The sequence below is a fragment of the Montipora capricornis genome, chromosome 6 (assembly GCF_036669925.1).
Source record: "Montipora capricornis isolate CH-2021 chromosome 6, ASM3666992v2, whole genome shotgun sequence".
Taxonomy (NCBI): Eukaryota; Metazoa; Cnidaria; class Anthozoa; order Scleractinia; family Acroporidae; genus Montipora; species Montipora capricornis.
This window is the reverse complement of record NC_090888.1, coordinates 74,595,411-74,604,386: the sequence shown is the minus strand read 5'-3', so window position 1 is coordinate 74,604,386 and position 8,976 is coordinate 74,595,411.

The window sequence follows — 8,976 nt, the reverse complement described above, 5'->3', positions numbered from 1 at the left end:
CCAAAGGAAAATTTTCAAAAATGGCCGATTTTTTGGTCGAACTTCGCAAGGCTAAAAAATAGCAAATACAAGTCGCCTGATGGCCTAATTAGTATGGATTGAAAGCTAAACTATCCTAGATTTGTGCTATGCAAAAAACCGCATGAAAAAAGACCTATTAGAGGAGAAATAACATTTTTCGCAAAAGTATCAAAATCGGCCATTTTTGGCAAAGTAGCAAAGGGGGGACCAAAGGAAAATTTTCAAAAATGGCCGATTTTTTGGTCGAACTTCGCAAGGCTAAAAAATAGCAAATACAAGTCGCCTGATGGCCTAATTAGTATGGATTGAAAGCTAAACTATCCTAGATTTGTGCTATGCAAAAAACCGCATGAAAAAAGACCTATTAGAGGAGAAATAACATTTTTCGCAAAAGTATCAAAATCGGCCATTTTTGGCAAAGTAGCAAAGGGGGGACCAAAGGAAAATTTTCAAAAATGGCCGATTTTTTGGTCGAACTTCGGAAGGCTAAAAAATAGCAAATACAAGTCGCCTGATGGCCTAATTAGTATGGATTGAAAGCTAAACTATCCTAGATTTGTGCTATGCAAAAAACCGCATGAAAAAAGACCTATTAGAGGAGAAATAACATTTTTCGCAAAAGTATCAAAATCGGCCATTTTTGGCAAAGTAGCAAAGGGGGGACCAAAGGAAAATTTTCAAAAATGGCCGATTTTTTGGTCGAACTTCGCAAGGCTAAAAAATAGCAAATACAAGTCGCCTGATGGCCTAATTAGTATGGATTGAAAGCTAAACTATCCTAGATTTGTGCTATGCAAAAAACCGCATGAAAAAAGACCTATTAGAGGAGAAATAACATTTTTCGCAAAAGTATCAAAATCGGCCATTTTTGGCAAAGTAGCAAAGGGGGGACCAAAGGAAAATTTTCAAAAATGGCCGATTTTTTGGTCGAACTTCGCAAGGCTAAAAAATAGCAAATACAAGTCGCCTGATGGCCTAATTAGTATGGATTGAAAGCTAAACTATCCTAGATTTGTGCTATGCAAAAAACCGCATGAAAAAAGACCTATTAGAGGAGAAATAACATTTTTCGCAAAAGTATCAAAATCGGCCATTTTTGGCAAAGTAGCAAAGGGGGGACCAAAGGAAAATTTTCAAAAATGGCCGATTTTTTGGTCGAACTTCGCAAGGCTAAAAAATAGCAAATACAAGTCGCCTGATGGCCTAATTAGTATGGATTGAAAGCTAAACTATCCTAGATTTGTGCTATGCAAAAAACCGCATGAAAAAAGACCTATTAGAGGAGAAATAACATTTTTCGCAAAAGTATCAAAATCGGCCATTTTTGGCAAAGTAGCAAAGGGGGGACCAAAGGAAAATTTTCAAAAATGGCCGATTTTTTGGTCGAACTTCGCAAGGCTAAAAAATAGCAAATACAAGTCGCCTGATGGCCTAATTAGTATGGATTGAAAGCTAAACTATCCTAGATTTGTGCTATGCAAAAAACCGCATGAAAAAAGACCTATTAGAGGAGAAATAACATTTTTCGCAAAAGTATCAAAATCGGCCATTTTTGGCAAAGTAGCAAAGGGGGGACCAAAGGAAAATTTTCAAAAATGGCCGATTTTTTGGTCGAACTTCGCAAGGCTAAAAAATAGCAAATACAAGTCGCCTGATGGCCTAATTAGTATGGATTGAAAGCTAAACTATCCTAGATTTGTGCTATGCAAAAAACCGCATGAAAAAAGACCTATTAGAGGAGAAATAACATTTTTCGCAAAAGTATCAAAATCGGCCATTTTTGGCAAAGTAGCAAAGGGGGGACCAAAGGAAAATTTTCAAAAATGGCCGATTTTTTGGTCGAACTTCGCAAGGCTAAAAAATAGCAAATACAAGTCGCCTGATGGCCTAATTAGTATGGATTGAAAGCTAAACTATCCTAGATTTGTGCTATGCAAAAAACCGCATGAAAAAAGACCTATTAGAGGAGAAATAACATTTTTCGCAAAAGTATCAAAATCGGCCATTTTTGGCAAAGTAGCAAAGGGGGGACCAAAGGAAAATTTTCAAAAATGGCCGATTTTTTGGTCGAACTTCGCAAGGCTAAAAAATAGCAAATACAAGTCGCCTGATGGCCTAATTAGTATGGATTGAAAGCTAAACTATCCTAGATTTGTGCTATGCAAAAAACCGCATGAAAAAAGACCTATTAGAGGAGAAATAACATTTTTCGCAAAAGTATCAAAATCGGCCATTTTTGGCAAAGTAGCAAAGGGGGGACCAAAGGAAAATTTTCAAAAATGGCCGATTTTTTGGTCGAACTTCGGAAGGCTAAAAAATAGCAAATACAAGTCGCCTGATGGCCTAATTAGTATGGATTGAAAGCTAAACTATCCTAGATTTGTGCTATGCAAAAAACCGCATGAAAAAAGACCTATTAGAGGAGAAATAACATTTTTCGCAAAAGTATCAAAATCGGCCATTTTTGGCAAAGTAGCAAAGGGGGGACCAAAGGAAAATTTTCAAAAATGGCCGATTTTTTGGTCGAACTTCGGAAGGCTAAAAAATAGCAAATACAAGTCGCCTGATGGCCTAATTAGTATGGATTGAAAGCTAAACTATCCTAGATTTGTGCTATGCAAAAAACCGCATGAAAAAAGACCTATTAGAGGAGAAATAACATTTTTCGCAAAAGTATCAAAATCGGCCATTTTTGGCAAAGTAGCAAAGGGGGGACCAAAGGAAAATTTTCAAAAATGGCCGATTTTTTGGTCGAACTTCGCAAGGCTAAAAAATAGCAAATACAAGTCGCCTGATGGCCTAATTAGTATGGATTGAAAGCTAAACTATCCTAGATTTGTGCTATGCAAAAAACCGCATGAAAAAAGACCTATTAGAGGAGAAATAACATTTTTCGCAAAAGTATCAAAATCGGCCATTTTTGGCAAAGTAGCAAAGGGGGGACCAAAGGAAAATTTTCAAAAATGGCCGATTTTTTGGTCGAACTTCGCAAGGCTAAAAAATAGCAAATACAAGTCGCCTGATGGCCTAATTAGTATGGATTGAAAGCTAAACTATCCTAGATTTGTGCTATGCAAAAAACCGCATGAAAAAAGACCTATTAGAGGAGAAATAACATTTTTCGCAAAAGTATCAAAATCGGCCATTTTTGGCAAAGTAGCAAAGGGGGGACCAAAGGAAAATTTTCAAAAATGGCCGATTTTTTGGTCGAACTTCGCAAGGCTAAAAAATAGCAAATACAAGTCGCCTGATGGCCTAATTAGTATGGATTGAAAGCTAAACTATCCTAGATTTGTGCTATGCAAAAAACCGCATGAAAAAAGACCTATTAGAGGAGAAATAACATTTTTCGCAAAAGTATCAAAATCGGCCATTTTTGGCAAAGTAGCAAAGGGGGGACCAAAGGAAAATTTTCAAAAATGGCCGATTTTTTGGTCGAACTTCGGAAGGCTAAAAAATAGCAAATACAAGTCGCCTGATGGCCTAATTAGTATGGATTGAAAGCTAAACTATCCTAGATTTGTGCTATGCAAAAAACCGCATGAAAAAAGACCTATTAGAGGAGAAATAACATTTTTCGCAAAAGTATCAAAATCGGCCATTTTTGGCAAAGTAGCAAAGGGGGGACCAAAGGAAAATTTTCAAAAATGGCCGATTTTTTGGTCGAACTTCGCAAGGCTAAAAAATAGCAAATACAAGTCGCCTGATGGCCTAATTAGTATGGATTGAAAGCTAAACTATCCTAGATTTGTGCTATGCAAAAAACCGCATGAAAAAAGACCTATTAGAGGAGAAATAACATTTTTCGCAAAAGTATCAAAATCGGCCATTTTTGGCAAAGTAGCAAAGGGGGGACCAAAGGAAAATTTTCAAAAATGGCCGATTTTTTGGTCGAACTTCGCAAGGCTAAAAAATAGCAAATACAAGTCGCCTGATGGCCTAATTAGTATGGATTGAAAGCTAAACTATCCTAGATTTGTGCTATGCAAAAAACCGCATGAAAAAAGACCTATTAGAGGAGAAATAACATTTTTCGCAAAAGTATCAAAATCGGCCATTTTTGGCAAAGTAGCAAAGGGGGGACCAAAGGAAAATTTTCAAAAATGGCCGATTTTTTGGTCGAACTTCGCAAGGCTAAAAAATAGCAAATACAAGTCGCCTGATGGCCTAATTAGTATGGATTGAAAGCTAAACTATCCTAGATTTGTGCTATGCAAAAAACCGCATGAAAAAAGACCTATTAGAGGAGAAATAACATTTTTCGCAAAAGTATCAAAATCGGCCATTTTTGGCAAAGTAGCAAAGGGGGGACCAAAGGAAAATTTTCAAAAATGGCCGATTTTTTGGTCGAACTTCGGAAGGCTAAAAAATAGCAAATACAAGTCGCCTGATGGCCTAATTAGTATGGATTGAAAGCTAAACTATCCTAGATTTGTGCTATGCAAAAAACCGCATGAAAAAAGACCTATTAGAGGAGAAATAACATTTTTCGCAAAAGTATCAAAATCGGCCATTTTTGGCAAAGTAGCAAAGGGGGGACCAAAGGAAAATTTTCAAAAATGGCCGATTTTTTGGTCGAACTTCGCAAGGCTAAAAAATAGCAAATACAAGTCGCCTGATGGCCTAATTAGTATGGATTGAAAGCTAAACTATCCTAGATTTGTGCTATGCAAAAAACCGCATGAAAAAAGACCTATTAGAGGAGAAATAACATTTTTCGCAAAAGTATCAAAATCGGCCATTTTTGGCAAAGTAGCAAAGGGGGGACCAAAGGAAAATTTTCAAAAATGGCCGATTTTTTGGTCGAACTTCGCAAGGCTAAAAAATAGCAAATACAAGTCGCCTGATGGCCTAATTAGTATGGATTGAAAGCTAAACTATCCTAGATTTGTGCTATGCAAAAAACCGCATGAAAAAAGACCTATTAGAGGAGAAATAACATTTTTCGCAAAAGTATCAAAATCGGCCATTTTTGGCAAAGTAGCAAAGGGGGGACCAAAGGAAAATTTTCAAAAATGGCCGATTTTTTGGTCGAACTTCGCAAGGCTAAAAAATAGCAAATACAAGTCGCCTGATGGCCTAATTAGTATGGATTGAAAGCTAAACTATCCTAGATTTGTGCTATGCAAAAAACCGCATGAAAAAAGACCTATTAGAGGAGAAATAACATTTTTCGCAAAAGTATCAAAATCGGCCATTTTTGGCAAAGTAGCAAAGGGGGGACCAAAGGAAAATTTTCAAAAATGGCCGATTTTTTGGTCGAACTTCGCAAGGCTAAAAAATAGCAAATACAAGTCGCCTGATGGCCTAATTAGTATGGATTGAAAGCTAAACTATCCTAGATTTGTGCTATGCAAAAAACCGCATGAAAAAAGACCTATTAGAGGAGAAATAACATTTTTCGCAAAAGTATCAAAATCGGCCATTTTTGGCAAAGTAGCAAAGGGGGGACCAAAGGAAAATTTTCAAAAATGGCCGATTTTTTGGTCGAACTTCGCAAGGCTAAAAAATAGCAAATACAAGTCGCCTGATGGCCTAATTAGTATGGATTGAAAGCTAAACTATCCTAGATTTGTGCTATGCAAAAAACCGCATGAAAAAAGACCTATTAGAGGAGAAATAACATTTTTCGCAAAAGTATCAAAATCGGCCATTTTTGGCAAAGTAGCAAAGGGGGGACCAAAGGAAAATTTTCAAAAATGGCCGATTTTTTGGTCGAACTTCGCAAGGCTAAAAAATAGCAAATACAAGTCGCCTGATGGCCTAATTAGTATGGATTGAAAGCTAAACTATCCTAGATTTGTGCTATGCAAAAAACCGCATGAAAAAAGACCTATTAGAGGAGAAATAACATTTTTCGCAAAAGTATCAAAATCGGCCATTTTTGGCAAAGTAGCAAAGGGGGGACCAAAGGAAAATTTTCAAAAATGGCCGATTTTTTGGTCGAACTTCGCAAGGCTAAAAAATAGCAAATACAAGTCGCCTGATGGCCTAATTAGTATGGATTGAAAGCTAAACTATCCTAGATTTGTGCTATGCAAAAAACCGCATGAAAAAAGACCTATTAGAGGAGAAATAACATTTTTCGCAAAAGTATCAAAATCGGCCATTTTTGGCAAAGTAGCAAAGGGGGGACCAAAGGAAAATTTTCAAAAATGGCCGATTTTTTGGTCGAACTTCGCAAGGCTAAAAAATAGCAAATACAAGTCGCCTGATGGCCTAATTAGTATGGATTGAAAGCTAAACTATCCTAGATTTGTGCTATGCAAAAAACCGCATGAAAAAAGACCTATTAGAGGAGAAATAACATTTTTCGCAAAAGTATCAAAATCGGCCATTTTTGGCAAAGTAGCAAAGGGGGGACCAAAGGAAAATTTTCAAAAATGGCCGATTTTTTGGTCGAACTTCGCAAGGCTAAAAAATAGCAAATACAAGTCGCCTGATGGCCTAATTAGTATGGATTGAAAGCTAAACTATCCTAGATTTGTGCTATGCAAAAAACCGCATGAAAAAAGACCTATTAGAGGAGAAATAACATTTTTCGCAAAAGTATCAAAATCGGCCATTTTTGGCAAAGTAGCAAAGGGGGGACCAAAGGAAAATTTTCAAAAATGGCCGATTTTTTGGTCGAACTTCGCAAGGCTAAAAAATAGCAAATACAAGTCGCCTGATGGCCTAATTAGTATGGATTGAAAGCTAAACTATCCTAGATTTGTGCTATGCAAAAAACCGCATGAAAAAAGACCTATTAGAGGAGAAATAACATTTTTCGCAAAAGTATCAAAATCGGCCATTTTTGGCAAAGTAGCAAAGGGGGGACCAAAGGAAAATTTTCAAAAATGGCCGATTTTTTGGTCGAACTTCGCAAGGCTAAAAAATAGCAAATACAAGTCGCCTGATGGCCTAATTAGTATGGATTGAAAGCTAAACTATCCTAGATTTGTGCTATGCAAAAAACCGCATGAAAAAAGACCTATTAGAGGAGAAATAACATTTTTCGCAAAAGTATCAAAATCGGCCATTTTTGGCAAAGTAGCAAAGGGGGGACCAAAGGAAAATTTTCAAAAATGGCCGATTTTTTGGTCGAACTTCGGAAGGCTAAAAAATAGCAAATACAAGTCGCCTGATGGCCTAATTAGTATGGATTGAAAGCTAAACTATCCTAGATTTGTGCTATGCAAAAAACCGCATGAAAAAAGACCTATTAGAGGAGAAATAACATTTTTCGCAAAAGTATCAAAATCGGCCATTTTTGGCAAAGTAGCAAAGGGGGGACCAAAGGAAAATTTTCAAAAATGGCCGATTTTTTGGTCGAACTTCGCAAGGCTAAAAAATAGCAAATACAAGTCGCCTGATGGCCTAATTAGTATGGATTGAAAGCTAAACTATCCTAGATTTGTGCTATGCAAAAAACCGCATGAAAAAAGACCTATTAGAGGAGAAATAACATTTTTCGCAAAAGTATCAAAATCGGCCATTTTTGGCAAAGTAGCAAAGGGGGGACCAAAGGAAAATTTTCAAAAATGGCCGATTTTTTGGTCGAACTTCGGAAGGCTAAAAAATAGCAAATACAAGTCGCCTGATGGCCTAATTAGTATGGATTGAAAGCTAAACTATCCTAGATTTGTGCTATGCAAAAAACCGCATGAAAAAAGACCTATTAGAGGAGAAATAACATTTTTCGCAAAAGTATCAAAATCGGCCATTTTTGGCAAAGTAGCAAAGGGGGGACCAAAGGAAAATTTTCAAAAATGGCCGATTTTTTGGTCGAACTTCGCAAGGCTAAAAAATAGCAAATACAAGTCGCCTGATGGCCTAATTAGTATGGATTGAAAGCTAAACTATCCTAGATTTGTGCTATGCAAAAAACCGCATGAAAAAAGACCTATTAGAGGAGAAATAACATTTTTCGCAAAAGTATCAAAATCGGCCATTTTTGGCAAAGTAGCAAAGGGGGGACCAAAGGAAAATTTTCAAAAATGGCCGATTTTTTGGTCGAACTTCGCAAGGCTAAAAAATAGCAAATACAAGTCGCCTGATGGCCTAATTAGTATGGATTGAAAGCTAAACTATCCTAGATTTGTGCTATGCAAAAAACCGCATGAAAAAAGACCTATTAGAGGAGAAATAACATTTTTCGCAAAAGTATCAAAATCGGCCATTTTTGGCAAAGTAGCAAAGGGGGGACCAAAGGAAAATTTTCAAAAATGGCCGATTTTTTGGTCGAACTTCGGAAGGCTAAAAAATAGCAAATACAAGTCGCCTGATGGCCTAATTAGTATGGATTGAAAGCTAAACTATCCTAGATTTGTGCTATGCAAAAAACCGCATGAAAAAAGACCTATTAGAGGAGAAATAACATTTTTCGCAAAAGTATCAAAATCGGCCATTTTTGGCAAAGTAGCAAAGGGGGGACCAAAGGAAAATTTTCAAAAATGGCCGATTTTTTGGTCGAACTTCGCAAGGCTAAAAAATAGCAAATACAAGTCGCCTGATGGCCTAATTAGTATGGATTGAAAGCTAAACTATCCTAGATTTGTGCTATGCAAAAAACCGCATGAAAAAAGACCTATTAGAGGAGAAATAACATTTTTCGCAAAAGTATCAAAATCGGCCATTTTTGGCAAAGTAGCAAAGGGGGGACCAAAGGAAAATTTTCAAAAATGGCCGATTTTTTGGTCGAACTTCGCAAGGCTAAAAAATAGCAAATACAAGTCGCCTGATGGCCTAATTAGTATGGATTGAAAGCTAAACTATCCTAGATTTGTGCTATGCAAAAAACCGCATGAAAAAAGACCTATTAGAGGAGAAATAACATTTTTCGCAAAAGTATCAAAATCGGCCATTTTTGGCAAAGTAGCAAAGGGGGGACCAAAGGAAAATTTTCAAAAATGGCCGATTTTTTGGTCGAACTTCGTAAGGCTAAAAAATAGCAAATACAAGTCGCCTGATGGC